This window comes from Scardinius erythrophthalmus (assembly GCF_964197995.2).
Source record: "Scardinius erythrophthalmus genome assembly, chromosome: 25".
Lineage (NCBI taxonomy): Eukaryota > Metazoa > Chordata > Actinopteri > Cypriniformes > Leuciscidae > Scardinius > Scardinius erythrophthalmus.
Genome location: NC_138245.1, coordinates 7994400 through 8011613, shown reverse-complemented (window position 1 = coordinate 8011613; position 17214 = coordinate 7994400). Strand labels below are relative to the sequence as shown.

Below are 17214 nucleotides of genomic sequence, written 5' to 3'. Positions count from 1 at the left end.
CTCAATCTGCTGCCAAATCACAGCTGCGCTGACACAACAGTGCCCCTTGTGGTGTGATACTCTTGTGGTATTTATTGATTATTATTTTTTAATGATCATGCTTTCACATAAGTTGGATTATATTGCACATTTGCCCAAAATTACAATAGGTAAAGGAAGAAAATGGAAGCACTTTGGGGGAAAAAATCCGCTTTTACCACTTTTAAGAATATAGTGTTAAAATGGACAAAAAAACATTTTCTAAGCTGACAACCTGGCTAGAACACATGTTGAGGGGATAAATATTAATACTGGATAGGTTGTATACTTGTACCAAAAAGTGTCCGACAAAGTTTTAATATCAGTTTTGGCCCCCTGACTATGACAGAGAACGGGGTTTTTACAGGGGCGGCAGTGGCTCAGTGGTTCATGTGGGTTGTCTACAAACCGGAAAGGTTGGTGGTTCAATCCCCGGTTTCACCTGACCAAGTGTCAAGGTGTCCATGAGCAAGACACCTTACCCCAGCTGCTCCTGATGAGCTGGATGCGCCTTGCATGGCTGACACCGCCGTCAGTGAATGAATGGGTGAATGTGAGGCTATATGTAAAGTGCTTTGGTGCCATAGGTCTGTGAAAGCACTATATAAATGCAGTCCATTTACCATTTACAGCCAATACTTCATTGTTGCAAAAAAGGATGGGGGTTCCTATACTAGAGCTTCGTCAGTTGAATCGTATATTCAAGAAACTCAAGTTCAAGATGCTGACACTCAAACAGATTGTGACTCAAATCAGGTCTGAGGACTGATTTGTCACAATATATCTAAAAGACGCATACATCCATGTCTCCATCCTCCCTCAGCACAGGAAGTTCCTGAGGTTTTCTTTCGGGGGCAAAGAATACCAATATCAGGTGCTTACATTTGGTCTAGCTCTATCACCCATGCAGTTCATGAAGTGCGTAGATGCAGTTCTGGCCTCACTCAGGCTGCAGGGCATACGCATTTATGAACTACATCGATGCCTGGCTCATACTAGAGGAGTCGGAGCAAGTGACGGTTCGGCATCGAGATGTTGTCCTCACACACATGCAAAAATTCGGGTTGAGACTCAATGCCAAGAAGAGTGTGCTTTCTCCAGTAAAGAGAACCACTTTCCTTGGTGTGGTCTGAGATTCGGTCACGATGCAAGCAGTCCTATCGCCCGCTCGTGTAGCTGCTATTCTCACAGCCACGAAAGAGTTAAAGCTAGGCCAGTCACGCACTGTGAAACAATTTGAGAAACTGTTAGGCCTCAGGCCTCATTCCTATCCCAGGGTCCAGTTTTGGGAGATCTTTGCCATCGAGTTATGCTCTCGACAGATGCTTCACTCACTGGCTGGGAAGCGGTAATGGAAGGCCACTCAGCTCAAGGTCTGTGGAGGAGTCATCATCTCTCTGGGCACATCAACTGCCTGGAGATGATGGCGGTCTTCAATGCGTTGAGACACTTCTTCCCAGATCTGAGGGACCATCATGTGCTTGTCCGGTCAGAAAACACATCTGTGGTCTCTTACATAAATCACCAGGATGGTCTGCGCTCGCGTCCACTATTCAAACTGGCGCACCAAATCCTCATGTGGCCCCTCTGGAAGATACTCTGCCTGAGGGCAGTGTACATTCCAGGGTACCAAAATATAGGAGCAGACATCCTGTCGAGACAGGGGCTGAGGCCAGGGGATTGGAGACTCCACCCCTAGGTGGTGGAGTATATATGGGAAGTTTATGGCCGAGCGGAAGTGGATCTGTTTGCGTCTGTTTGCGTCTCAGAACACGACGCACTGTCCACTCTGGTTTTCCGTCACACTTCCAGCCCCCCTGGGTTCCTTCCCCACGCTATGGTACAGACGTGGCCGAGGCTGCATTTCCCCCAGTTGCTCTGCTCCCCAGAGTTCTGGAAAGAGTCCGCCGGGGTGGATTAAGCCTACTACTGGTAGCACCACGCTGGCCGAGCCGATTCTGGTTCACGGACCTGATCTCTCTCCTCGACGGCTCTCCCTTGGAGATTCCGATCAGGAGAGACCTTCTATCTCAGGCGGAGAGCACAATCCTTCACCCCATCCAGAAATATGGAACCAGTGGGTTTGGCCTTTGAGGGGGCCCAACTCATAGATGCTGGTCTCTCAACCGAAGTTGTGGAGACCATGCTTCACTCTAGAGCTCCAGCCACGAGGAAATGATATGCTCTGAAATGGAAGGTTTTCATTTCTTGGCGCAATCAGCATCAATGGGATCCAGTTAACTGCCCAATTGGTACAGTGCTTGAGTTCTTGCAAGATCTCTTTTCAGCAGGGTTATCTCCTTTCACCCTTAAAGTTTACGTGGCGGCCATTGTGGCTTACCACGTCCGTGTGGGTAACGCATCTCTGGGGAGAAACCCTCTGATTATTCGTTTCCTCCATGGAACTTTGAGGCTGAGGCCTGCAATTCGTACCAGCTGTTTGCCTGCTTTGTATCACCTAAGAAAGGTCTTCCAGCATCTAAGCAGACAATCAGCAAGTGGATAGTTGAGGCTATTTCTCTTGCTTATGAGTCCTCTGGCCAACTGTCACCCTTGGTGGTCAGGGCTCATTCTACTAGGAGTATGGCGGTCTCCAAAGCCTTACTCTCAGGGGTTTCCCTACAGGAGGTGTGTGATGCGGCGGGCTGGTCTTCCCCGCTCACATTTGTGAGGTTTTATAGCCTGGACCTGGATGCTGCTCCAGGGTCTCAGGTGCTTATGACTTAGTGCCACAGTTTCCCATACAGGCATTTGTAAGTCTGGCGTTTGAGTATTGTCGTTCCCAAAGCGTTGTCGACGCAGCGCGAGTTCCCTCGAAAGGGAACATCTCAGATTATGACTGTAACCCTAAATCCCTGAGAAGGGAACAAGACACTCCGTCGCCCTGCCATACTTCCTGCATTCCTGTGACTGACTTGCTTCAGCTATATCGAAGCTAACGCCATTCATAGACAGTAAAAGAAATGGACACAGCGACCCCATTGGATTCAACGGAGACAAAGTGAAGCCAATTAGAAAATCTTACTTCCTGGGGGTCCAGCGTACTGCGCAGACTCAAACTGAGCTCGACGACGTAGATGTGACGTGAGCAAATCGTCTGTCTTCTAGTAGCTGTGCCAAGATCAATCTGAATCATTACCTTCCGAAAATCGCAGAGACGGAGAGCGTGAGTAGGAGCTGTCCATGATCTTGGAGCAGGAGAAACTTTTTGTAGGTGTTCTGATTAATTACTTTGTCATTTTTCCTCGACGTCCTCCCGATTGCCCGCGAGCTTCTCCTCCTGTCCATACGGTAATTCTCTAATGTGCGACAGAGAGTCGCGTGGCTGTGACGCAATCGTTAGCCTACTTTTACAAAAACTGCTTCTACAGGGCCATAACGTAAGATACAAGGTAATGGAGCCTTTTATACATTTTCGTGTTTCTTTAGAAATAAATAATGGACAAATGGAGTCTTTAAACGCCTCAGATGTGAAGTTATTCGCTGTCAAAGTGACGCCAAAATGAATGGGAGTCAATGGGATGCTAACTGCAGGTGGGGTTCCGCTAGCCAATGGCGGCGCCCGGGGGTACCTTCAAAATAATACAAATCCCTGCCCCCCTGACGCCAGTCAGACCGGATGTGCTTTTATCCTTTCCTGTTCGTGACGTCATCCACCCATGACGTTCACTCTCGCCATTGGACTAGTTGACATACGTGCTTCAGACGCAATCACGCAGTTTTAAAGGAGGAAAACAAACTGGATTTGAGAAAGAAATTGTCATCCCAGATGCACAGCAATACACAAGTACAAAAAAAATCAGTCTCTAGTTTGAGAAACAGGCCTATCACTAGTGCACAGCTGGCAGCTTCACTGAACAAAAAAGAAGACTCTTTTTTTTTTGACTCAGTAAGACTCAACAGGATTGCTGTTGGCCGTTTAGGCAGAGTTTAAAAATGGTTTGTCTGACATTGGAAAATAAGAAGAAAATTGCTTTCTTAGCATTCAGCAGCCAGCTACATTGGTCCTGCGCATGGGTCGGAAGCCCGCTCTGCAGCTTCTTCCGCCTGTGACGAGGACCCGATGCTCGAATTATCTGGCTCCAAGGAGTTAGATATTTTGAGCATCGAGGCAGGAGAATGTGAGGATTCGCCACCCCATTCTCCTGTCTTCGAGGAGCTGCTGGAGGTTGTGACCCAGGCAGTGGCCAAATTAAACATCGATTGGCCAGCAGAGAAACAGCCTTCGCACCGGAGCCTCCCATTTTTTTCAGATTTTTTTCAAGATTGTGGAATAAGCCCTTCTCGTCCCGTCTGTCGAGCACCAATCTTCATATTTATTCTTCCATTGTGGGCTCGAAAGATAAGGGCTATGGGACGATGCCACGGGTCGAAGAGACATTAGCATCATATCTCTCGCCCAAAGCTGCATCATCACTGAGAGTTCTGGCACTCCCCTCTAAGGGAGAAGGACAGGGCCTTCCTCCTAAATGCCCCGCTCTCGCCTTCTGGCCTCTTCGGCGACGCAGTCAATACTGTCGTCGAGAGGTTTCAGGTGGCGAAGCGACAGTCAACCGCATTCAGACTACTCATCCCCTGCCGTCGTTACAGGTCTCGTAGGTCTGCACGTCCCACGAGGTCCCACGCGGCAGCCACCAGATCCTTGTCAGAGAAAAATAGTGACCACGGATGCATCCATCACTGGCTGGGGAGCAGTAATGGAGGGCCGTTATACTAGGGGTCCTTGGAAGGACCACCATCTTTCATGGCACATCAATTACCTAGAGATGTTGGCAGCAATTCTGGCTCTCAGGCATTTCCTTCCGGACCTCAGAGGCCATCATGTTCTAGTGCGAAGAGACAATATCGCGCCCTCTATGCAGACCTGCACATCAGGTTCTTCTGTGGTCCCAGGGCAAACTACTCTCAATCAGAGCGATGTTTATTCCCGGGGACAAAAATGTGGGAGCAGACAACCTGTCGAGGCAGGGGTTGAGGGTCGGGGAATGGAGACACCACCCCAAGACGGTGGAGTTGATATGGAGGAAGTTTAGTCAGGCGGAAGTGGATTTGTTCGCCTCTCAAGAGAACACACATTGCCCGCTCTGGTTTTCCCTCACGCATCCAGCTCCCCTGGGACTGGATGCCATGGTGCAAGCGTGGCCGAGGAAACGTCTGTATGCATTTCCCCTGATCGCTCTGCTCCCAGGGGTTCTAGAGAGGGTCCAGCCGCATCAGCTTGCTCCTAGTAGCCCCGTACTGGCCGGCCCAAGTATGGTTTTCGGACATTATAGCTCTTCTAGCAGGCCTTCCGTGGCAAATCCCGATCAGGAGGGACCTTCTTTCTCAGGCCGAGGGCACAATACATCACCCTCGGCCAGAACTGTGGAAGCTGTGGGTCTGGCCACTGAGGGGGACTAACTCGTAAATGCTGGTCCCTCAACTGATGTTGTTGAGACCATCCTAAACTCTAGAGCCCCCTCCACGAGGAAACTGTATGCATTAAAATGGAATGTATTCAATTTATGGTGCAAAGAACATCAGTTTGACCCAGTTAACTGCCCAGTGGCTTCAGTGCTTAAGTTCCTCACAAGTCCCTTCTCTGATCTCCCCGTCCATGCTTAAGGTCTATGTGGCGGCCATAACTGCCTTCCACACGCCTATAAGGGTGGGCACTTTAGGGAGACACCAACTTATAGTATGTTTCCTTCGTGGAGCTAGGAGGATGAGGCCTGTCATCCAGCCCAGAGTCCCCATGTGAGACCTGGCAGTGGTTCTTAAAGGGTTATCCCTGGCACCCTCTGAACTTTCCTACTGGCTATCACGTCCCTAAAAAGAGTTGGGGACCTGTAGGCACTATCTGTTGCGCCCTCTGTTGCGCCCTCTATTCTCAACCCTAGACCTGGCTATGTGCCTAGGGTGCCTACAAATGTGGCACGGTCAATAATTCTGCAGGCATTCCATCCTCCACCGCATTTATCGGATGATCAAGCTAGGTTACATCTATTATGCCCTGTCTGAGCTCTGGAGGCCTATGTACACATGTCCTCGGGCTGGAGGAAGTTGGACCAGCTGCTTGTGTGTTTTGGGTCACCTAATAAGGGTTCCCCTGCTTCTAAACAAACTATCAGCAGATTAATAGTAGAGGCTATTTCCTCAGCTTACGAGGCGCGCAACTTGCCTTTGCCTCTCCTGATAAGAGCCCACTCAACTAGAGGAGTGGCATCCTCTAAAGCCCTGCTAGCAGGGGTCTCCCTTCAAGAGGTCTGTGATGCCGCTGGCTGGGTCTCCCCACACACCTTCATAAAACACTACAGTCTGGATCATTCTTGAGTGACCTATTGCTTTAACCCTCTGAGGTCGGCAAACGCGCCGGCGCGTTTTGCCGTATTTTTTCACATTGTGGCACAATAAATTTAAATTACTCCGTCATTTATGGTCATACAGAAAAAAGAAATATAAAAAAAGAATCTGTGATATTTTTACTTTTGTAGGTGTCCACTTACAATCAAATCAAGACATTGTGCTTTTGTAAAATAAAGAAAATAAACAGGGTGTGCATTCTGCCTCTCCGTCGCGGTGAACTTTTTTTTCTTGAGCACGTCTATAAACTGAAACAAAACTCAGCGAATACTTGAGTAGATAGATGAGCCATATATCTTTATAACATTTAAGTGTGTACTTTTAAATGATCGGATTCAAACTGAAAACAAATATTTTCTGTTTAAGTAATTTGTATAAAACCAACAAGATGTTCAGTTTTTCAAACCCTTGCTCATTAGTTTTAATTTGACCATGCCCACGCGCGCAGAAGAGATTGACATGCAAATCGTCCACATGGAACGCGAACGCGCTCATTACTTCAAACACAAAGCACCAAACTTCATCAATCTCTGCTTTTCGTCGAGTTTGGAAGACATGCCGTGAGCTTACATTGGATTTACCTCAGAAGAAGAAGAACGTGATTTGAAGACAAGAAAGATGTAAGGTAAGAAATGTATTCTTTCTTGTAAGGTAAGAAATTATATTAGTTAATGTTATTGTTGCATAAACTTCACATTGCAGTTGAACTGTTGCTAGAAATATGGTGAATATTATAATATTTAGACCTATGTTTACTGTTAAATACTGTGTTTGTGGATATCTGCTCAAACGTAGATATAGTATATAATATGGCAACCATAATGTTTCATATTTTGGAGCGCACTGTGCGTTTGAATGTTTCATATTCAAAACACGCTGTGCGTTTGAAAAGCAAAACGCACCAAACATTAGGCTACATGTTTTTACTCCAATCTCATTTCATAACATCATAACGAATGGAAACATTTGAAGTAACATATGATAATCAATATATTTTTCTCTAGCGTAGTTGTTACTGAAGTGTTCCTTTTTAAAGATTTAGGGCTATAGGCTGCCTGCTATAGGCTATGGTTATTATTATTTTATGCAGCACTACGTGTAGCCTATGCTTACAAGGCACAACAAACCTGGTGTTCATTATATATTGTTGGAAACATTTGTGTGTGTGTGTGTGTGTATTCTGTGAATTTTAAAAAGCAATTTTAGCCAGAAAAATCTAAAATGTATTCCCAAAATCATGCAGCCCTATAGTTTCTCTTGATATCAGCATGTTTCCAGTTTTTTTTTTTTTTTTTTTTTTACAGGGACCAGATGCCCCACTGATGAGTCCTGCTGACTTCAACATTCACATGAGTCTCTGTACATGAACATGGTAAAAGGTATGTAGCCTACAATGTTTTTAGGAATGGCACAAAGGTCTCTGTCTTTGGATCATTGTTTTCAATAATGTGCTTTTTTGTCATTTGTTGTGTATCTTTTGATTATGCTGTGTTGTAAATAAATCTAAACAATCAAAAAGCCATTCATTTCTTTAAATTTCCTCATTCTTTGTGCAAGGTTGCTCAGAATGATAGGGCCTGATAGCACCTAATAGGGCCATTATGGGAGGGTCTTTGTCTTTCTCAGGTGTGAAATCCATTAACATTCAGGATGTGTTTACGCCTACTCGCATAAAGCTTTCTTACACAAAACACGTCTTACAAATTTTAAATCAATATATTGTCTTCTGAATGAGCAGTCAGGATGATGTTCACATAGTTTTGAAGCAAATATTCTAGGCTACGTGATACAATTTTCAAAACTTGAGTGAAGAAATAATCAGTATGGGTTTCATGTCCTTACTTCAGTGACAGTTATTTTTTTTTTTTTTTTACAAACCACACATAAATGTCATTATCTCAAAACTACAAACTTTTACACACATGCTGCTGATATATTATTGTAGCAGAGTTTGTGCTGAATACAGTGTAATCAGACTTTAGCCATGAAAATGTCACAAGTAACAGAAATAAGCAGAAATGTCAGAGCATGTCAAAACACCTCCAGAAAACACCTCAAACACCTTGTTTTTTTTGTTTTGTTTTTTTACGGTTCTTTGATATAGGATGAGTATTACTTCTTGATGGCATTGATTCGAAAAATAATCACCATCACAGCAGGTTTGTTTCTGAGGCTTCAGCATTACGTGCACACCTGAGCTCTGCTGAAAAAAATGAGAGGCATATGTGTGTGTAAATGAGAAGAACGCTGTCAAAAATAACCATGTCTGAGATCCACACAACATATGGCAGATTGGACTGAAACATAGAGAATGTGCTCATTAGACAGACCACAAGATCATATTATATAATTGGGACTTAGGGGGAAAAAAAGATAAAAACCTGTCTCTCTGTATTGTTAACCTAAAATCTTTCTCTCTGCTGACATCTCCGGGAGAAGCCTGTGGATATTGAGAACATAGAAATTGAAATCTAATACAACATTTTCAACAATCTGTTGTGCACCTGAAAAGGAAATGTATGTTATAGTGGCCTAAAGGTTCAGGATCTGAGTTGCTAATGCAATGGCTGCAGATTCAGCTCCTTTTTGAGAGACCCAGAAAACAGTTACTGATCAAATCACTGATCCACCACCACTGAGCAAATGGGGGAAACAATGATCCTTGGGTGTAATTAGTGATTTTTGTATTAAATTGAATGTAACATTCTACTCTATACAGTTTTAAGTATATTCCCATCTAGATGTGTGCAATATCTGAAGAACAAGTTGTACTTGCCTGTGCAAAGTTTGGAAACACTTTAGAATAATGGTTTGTCATTAGGTAACTACGCATGAAGTAATACAGGACAAATGAATACTACTACATTAACACTTCAGCTTCTATTAATTAATCTGGAAACAGAATTAACTAATCAGTAAGTAATAGTAAATTTAAGACTGAGATAGTACCTTAGTTCCTCAACAATTACTGAATAAGATTAGTCTTATTAAGAAATATTGACTATGACAAAGAGTAAAGAGCAAAGAATTACCAATTACAATGAATTGCTTATCACAACATTAATGTGTCCTGAGAGCAGAACCTGATTTTACCAAGTGCAACATGTTCTTGGATCAACATCTTTGTTGATCCTGGAACAACATTCCAATCAACCAATCAGGTTTGAGGGAAAAGTTTACAGTTTATGTCAATTTTAGGTTGACAACCAGGTTTAAGTGCTTATATAAGTGTTATTCACCAATCATTTCCCTCTAATTTTAGGGATAATTTATGGGTAGGATTAGGTTTAGGGGTAGGGTAAAATTTTCAAATAGGAATGTTGTTCCAGTATCAACGAAATATGTTGACCCAGGAACGCGTCTAACTCGGCAAAATCAGGGTGTGCTGTGTCTGAGAGATGAGTAATTGTCCTTTTTACTCAGAACATGATCATAAAATGACTCACTACTAACTCAAGTGTTACCTTGTCAATCTGCAAGGGCTACTTGTAATCTGGACCATTATTTTAAAGTAAAAATAATACTTTCACTTTAAAATAAGACTTAAATAATTATGATGCATGTATGCATGTTTAAAGTAAAAAAGACAATCTTCAAGAACTACCAGTGACCCAGACCATTATTTTAAATAGAAAAAACATGCTTTTCACTTTAAAATAATGTTTCAGATCACTAGTGGTTTTTGAAGAGTGATTAGGTAACACTTGAGTGATTAGCAATGCATTTTATGACCATGTTCTGAGTAAACAAAACAACTGCTCACATCACATACTCGATAATACTGTGATTAGTAATCTAATTACTTGGTGATTCTTTATAATTTTGTCATATTTAATTCTTTCTTAATAAGGCTAATCTCATTCGGTGAGTACTGATTGCTAACTATTAAATAAAATTTTGCCTATTTGCTGTTACTTACTGATTAGTTCATTTTGTTTCTATATTAGTAATTAGTATAGCTGAAGTGTTAATATAGTAGTATTAATATGTCCTGCATTACTTCCTGCATAGTAAGCAATTAATGTCGGACCATTATTCTAAAGTGTTACCCAAAATTCTTCATCACAATGCTAGTGAGTTGTGGCTGGTTGCTAGGGTGTTACTATACAATTGCTCAGGTGTTCTGAGTGCTTTTGAGATCATTTCTGGTATTTGTGTGTGGTTGCTAGGTGGCTGCATACTCCAATCACTAGATACGGTGTGTGGAATTGTAATTTGCTAATAATTTGCATAATTGCAGTGTATTTACGTTTCGACAGGTCTTTTTCTGCATGCATTCTCCATTTACATTTGGGCACATGAGGCACAATTCACACTGCACCGACAGACGCCGACCAACGCGGACACTGTCACTTCTCAGACATTCCACGACACAACCAATGCCGATTCAACATGTTCAATCAGCAAAACCGAGCACTGACCAATGACAACAGACACAGTGTGACAGTGTGAATTGGCCTATAAATGTGTCCCTGTAGAACATATAAATGTGTCTCTGCAGAACGAATATAACTTTCATGATTCTAGTAGCAAAACACTTCAGACCATATGGCAATTAGTGTTCGTGTTTCGCGTCTGCCCCATACACTCACTCTCACTCCTGAAACTGATTGCTCGCTCATGTGTGGATTGTGGTTGCTTCCAAACTTCCATATGCTGACATTCTTATGTTGGAGGTTGAATAATGGAATATGTGGCCTGAACAACCAGGAATGCCCTCAAAGGCAATCATAAATGTGTTCTGGAGGGCATTTACTGTACACTTAGTCTTTTAATGATTGGATGGCTATTCGATCAGATGATCAGATGCAGGATGAATCTCATGAAAACATCAATAAAAGAAAAAATAAAGAAATACGTAAAGGAAATTAATTCAAGTCCATTAAAAAAAATGTTGTATAGTGACATTAACTTTCTTTTCATAATTGAATACATCTAAAGAGGGGTTCTTAAATCTTATAAATAAAACATTGAATTTGAATTTGTTTTTATAGGTTTTGTGAGATTTACCTATCGTTTCAAGCCCCTAGTCATCCCCCCCCCCCACCCCCTTTATTATTTTAGAAAAGGAACAGCACACCTCTCAATAAACCACTTGTTTTTTTGTAAACATTTACCATTAGGATAAACAGTCATGAGTTATGCACCAAAGTTGTTTAAGAGGTTTGTTTAAGCCTTTTAAGTTTGCATTCAGTGTACACTTTTTGTTGCAGGTCAGATTGACTCTAAATGGATTCAATACTATTCACGAAAAATCACAAGAGTAATTGTGCTGCTTGCCTTATCAGCCACCACAAATAATTGATAAAGAGACTGTTTGGCATCTGGCATGATGGGTTAGTTAAGAAACACTGTCCTGTTTGCTCAGAGAATTAGTTCTGACCTGACAACAGCACCTTTTACCCAAGTCTGAACATTAATCATTATTAAGGCAAACAAAACTGCTTATAATCACAACACCATCGAAACTCTTAAGAGCACACGGCATCTTAGCAAACATTACCGCTGCGTTCATAACAATCATTATCAGAGTGCAATGGTTTTAAAAGTGCCAAGTGCTCCTTCATAGAGAGTTTGGATGAGAAAGAAAAAAGGCAGTTAAGTCACCTAAATGTTATTATGAGACAACCTTGAAAATAGAGAAATGAAATATGTGTACACTATATCTGTCAATTTCTTTAAATAATTTACGTATTTGAAATAAGTGTTTTACTCACAAAGGCCACATTCATTTGATCAAAAGTACAGACAGTAATATTGTGAAATATTATTAAAAAAATGTAAATAACTGTTTTATATTTAAATATATTTAAAAATGCTATTTTTTCCTTGTGATGGCAGATTAATTTTCTGCAGCCATTACTCCAGTCTTCAGTGTCACGTGATCCTTCAGAAATCATGCTGATTTTGTGCTCAATTATTAATACAGTTTCTAATTATTATCAATGTTGAAAACCGTTTTTCTGCTTAACATTTATGTGGAAACTGTGATACTTTTTCAGGATTCTTTGAACAGAATGTTCAAAGAACAGCAACCTTTTGTGTCATTGTCTTATTGATCAATTTCTTGCTGAAAAAAAGTTTTTGATTATTTCTTTCTTGATTATTTTTTTATCTTACTGACCCAAACTTTTGAATGGTAGTGTTTCGCAGTTTCCACAAAACAAAAATATACACGTAAATATTAAGCAGCGAAAACTGTTTTGTTGAGCATCAAATCAGCATATTAGGATAGTATCTGAAGGATCATGTGACACTGAAGACTGGAGTAATGACACTGAAATTTCAGCTTTGTCATCACAGGAATACATTACATTTTAAAATATATTAAAACAAACAACAGTTCTTTTAGACTATATTAATATTTCACAATATGTATTTTGGTCATATTAATGCAGAACTGGTGAGCATAAGAAAACATCAAAAAATCTTAATATAATCCAAACTTTTGATGGGTAGTGTATGTCTAGAAGGCGGTAGGACACCAGACATGCTGATAAAAGACAGAGCAGAGAGGAACATCAAAGCTTTGAAGAAATCCACAGGGGGAAAAAAATGGCATGTTCAGTTGGACAGCAATGGGAGAGAGATTGCCAGTGATTGTCTGCAATGAGAGGAAGGAAATACGAACAGAATTAATGATCTAATAACGATGAGTCGTAGCAGTGCTTTCGGGTCAGGTGAACCTCAGTGAGCAGATGTTGCTCGGAGATCTGGTCGTGACATGAGTTGGCCATTAGTTTCCTTGTGGCCTGTGGAGAGAGGTGTCTGGCAGCAGCTCTCCATCCTAACCCATCCACCTCCCCCAAATGAGAAATGAGTTTAATTTCACAGATGAGACACCATGTGGTGGATAGAGGGGAAGATCAGAGACCAAAGCTGTGTTTCGGTACCGGAGACAGCAGACGGACACTTTGCGGAAGCATCCGTTGTCAATTAAAACCCACTTTGAAACAATTGAAATGGCCACAATTTGTATTTGAGTAATATGGATTTTACCCAATGGCATCATCTGCCTTCTTGATAAAATCGGCAATCATATTCCACTCATGCAAAACACTCTTCATTTCATTCAATTTAAGACAAAGCCGTTCTTTTAAATAAAGCATGATACATATGGCATGCTGTGTGAGATTTTACATGGCTTGTTATGACTCAAAATAAATCTAAATGTTCCCTCCCCATCTCGATTCTTAGAAATAAAAGGGCAAAGATGTGCATGAAGAAGTGGAAAGTGCTGTCTGAAGACAAAGAATTAATCTAGAATATTTATGAGATCCTGATCCAATTTTGCTACGTATACACTAATGGCTTCATGGTTGCACAGGATGAGGTAAGACTGCATGGTACATTTGCCACGTATGACATAGCCATCCATTGAAGCGTTCTCTGCCTAACACAGCCACAGTTGCCACAGTTATGTTGATAACTACACTATTTCAGTAGCTAAAATACCTAAAACAAAGAATTATCAAATGCTCAAGGTGAACATGAAAGCCATCAGTGAATGGGAGCATAATTAGCCTATTAGAAAATATAAAGGGTTTAAAGGGTTTGATCAATACTGATTTACATTTCAGCCCAATAAGTAATAAAGTGAGGTCACACCTCTTTTTAATAAGTCATATAATTTGAGATATTATTCTTAGTGATTTAAGTTTAACCTTGATGTTAGGGGGTTGTTTAAATCTCTAACCTGTAATATACTGTCTTACCTTGAAAAGATCAGATACTCGATAAGAGGATTTGAAAAACACTCCTTTATTGAAAACCTATAATGTCCTGTTAGTGACTGTCAGTATCTCTTTTCTAAATCAAAAATGAATGTGTGTCTATGTATATATTATTTAATTATTTATTCAGCAAGGACGTGTCAAAAGTGATGGTAAAGACTTTTAGATTTAAAAAAAAAAAGTCAATTTCATTCTTTACATTAAAGAATCCTGAAAAAAATATATATCAGGGTTTGCAATCAAAAAATATTAAAATACAAAACAGTTCATTTATATTGCAATAATATTTCACAATATTACTTTTTTACTGTATTTATTTTAAGAAATGCAGCTTTGTTGAGCATAAGACTTCTTTCAAAAAACATAAATTTTCACTTTGAATTTGAATTCATCATAACGAGCGCGGGATTTGACGTTTATGGTCGCTGCTGAGAATGGAGATGAAGATCGCTGGATAAAGGGCCTAAAATTGATGTCTTTTGTGAATTTATGTTGTGTTTTGGTGTATTTTATATTTCTACTGTCAACTATTGTTCTATAGGAGAAAACGCCTTTTGTGTCTCACAGCAAACAAACTAAATATTACAAAATGGTTAAACGAATAAAGAAATGTTATTCATTTTAATGTTTTAAAGTGCAGTCTTGTTTAACATCATGTAATTCTCCGAAACGAGTTTGCAGCAGAAGTCACGAACAGAGTGAAATGTTATTTCAATTAAATAAATTAGTATACAGCATTTAATAAACACGACTGAAAATGTAATTGATGACAATTGAATACAATATAGTCAAAACATTAATGCCACGATTTTAATAATCATAAATTTGTATAACCGTAAAGTTGTTAGTACGATCATTATTTACGTTTTAGTGCTGTCAATACGTAAATATTCTACGTTTTAGTTCTGTCAATATATCAATATTATGTTTCTGTGTGTACAAAATAAGTAAATGTACGTAGAACTACACTTTACGTAAAAATACACACGTATTCTCATGAGATCACGTTGGTAATAATGGTGTTATTCCAGGAAAGAGTTGGTGAGGGTCAAGGGATTTTGTTGAATTTGATTTGTTGCGAAAAACCAATAAAAACTTTGAAGAAATCTCTAGGCCTAAGGATGAACAATAGTAATAGGTTGTTTTAGCAAGCACCATCATTAAATGAAAACCTCAGAGTGATGTCTGAGAAACACCAGCAAAGTGTGAAATCTAAAGCTTTTCACTTTCTGCAGCAAGTCAGAGATAAAGCACATGGAATACAGTCAGATCAGTTCTTATGGGTCCTCACAAATATACCGCAGGGAAGCCAGACAGATAATGACCCACTTTCAGATGGTCAGTCGTTCACAGATAAATGCATTTCTGCAGTTACACTGCAAGCTGAACAGAGCTGAGAATATTAAGCATTCAGAAAAAGTACAGCTGGTAGAATTTAAATGACACATTCTCCAGTGATTCCAGCACTTTGTGTAAAGATTACACTTGGAAATGAATGCTCTTCTATACATCATGTTCTATGATACAAATGGACAAATAGCATCCTGCTGAAAATCTATAGTTAGGAGAACAAAATGGCCTTTTTTTCAATAGGGCAGAAAACATTCAGTTCCTCTCTGCTCACATAAAGGCACAGACACAGCTCTCTCTATATCACAGGCTTGTCTTATTCATTTAATCTACTACTACATTTATATTTTTAATGAAGTCAAAAGGTGAAGAACAAGCTTTAAAGGGATAGTTCACTTTGAAATAAAATTTTGGTATGTTTTAGCTTACCTCAAGGGCATCCAAGATGTAGGTGTCTTTTTTTCCGCAGTAGTTTCAATTTTGATATTTTTAGGTCAAACCGTTCTTGTCTGTCAGTCGTATAATGCAGGTCTATGGTCACTGTCTCAAAGAGCATGCACAGAGTCCAAATTAAAACAATTCCCCATCGTCCAAATGAAACAATTCCCCATCGTAAGTACACATTGATGGCCTAAGACACGAAACGAGCGGATTCTTTCCAAGTAATCTGAGGGCGCGCGCTCTTCCTGCTGTTTGACGTGTACGCAGACTGGTGCATAGATATACACACTAGATGTTGCCTTGGCTACGGCAGTTCATTGGAACGAATGTCTTTAAGGCGACATCTAGTGTATATTTCTATGCACCAGTCTGCGTACATGTCACACACCAGGATGCGCGCGCGCCCTTAGATTACTTGGACGTGGCTGTGTTACAAGAGGTATAAACGATATAAATACTGTTCGTTTTCTCACACAAACCGCTCATTTCGTGTCTTAGGCCATCAATGTGTACTTACGATGGGGACGATTTTAATTTGGACGATGGGGAATTGTTTTAATTTGGACTCTGTGCATGCTCTTTGAGACAGTGACCATAGACCTGCATGATAAGACTGTCAGACAAGAACGGTTTGACCTATAAATATCAAAATTGAAACTACTGCGGAAAAAAAGACACCTACATCTTGGATGCCCTTGAGGTAAGCTAAAACATACCAACATTTCATTTCAAAGTGAACTATCCCTTTAAAGAGTTCTTCAGTACTTCCGGGGTGGCATGTTGAAGCATGTCCTGGTCTGATCCAGAACAGGAGGCATAATTTTTTCCTCTTCTCTGACCTATATACTGTATTTTTCCCCTGAGGGTGAAACCTTAAGATGGCATTGACCACAAAATGTGAAGAACTTCACATTAAACTTCACACTTAAAAGCAAAATGGGCGTCTTATTTGACTAGACTTTAGATTGCATTTCTTACCAAAGGACAAAAAGCAGACTTGAAATGTGTCTGTGCTCGGGGACAAATTACTGTCAAAAGCAGCGCTTCATTAATAAGTGATGCAGTGTGAAGAATAATCATGGGAATATTGGTGGAAAAAAAATTAAGTATGGCTTAATATGATTCCATACAATGTAATTACAGTATCATCAGCCCTTTAGCCATTAAAAATTTGCAATCACTTCAGCCTAGAATGAGAAATGAAGCCACCAAGAAAACTGAATGTAAGAAGTCAATTATAATAATAGAATTATGATAACTGCGGTCAATAGTCAGGATCTGGAGTCATTTAATGGTGATTAGATATAAAGAGATGGAGCTTTGACTGGCT

The 17214-nt window shown here is 40.5% G+C and overlaps 2 protein-coding genes across 3 annotated transcripts in view; one reads left to right on the top strand and one right to left on the bottom strand.

Annotated features, from left to right (window-relative positions):
* The window catches only part of pde4cb (phosphodiesterase 4C, cAMP-specific b), a 72049-nt gene that overhangs the window by 46500 nt on the left and 8335 nt on the right, over positions 1 to 17214 (bottom strand). The window lies entirely within an intron of this gene.
* pole4 (polymerase (DNA-directed), epsilon 4, accessory subunit) overlaps positions 2963 to 17214 on the top strand; it is a 349858-nt gene continuing 335606 nt past the window's right edge. The window contains exon 1 of one of the 2 annotated variants that reach the window (XM_081358568.1): positions 2963 to 3228. The gene's annotated coding sequence lies outside the window, so the exon portion shown is untranslated. Of the gene's footprint in view, positions 3411 to 17214 lie in introns of both variants that reach the window. The other variant, XM_081358567.1, reaches the window with a different exon arrangement.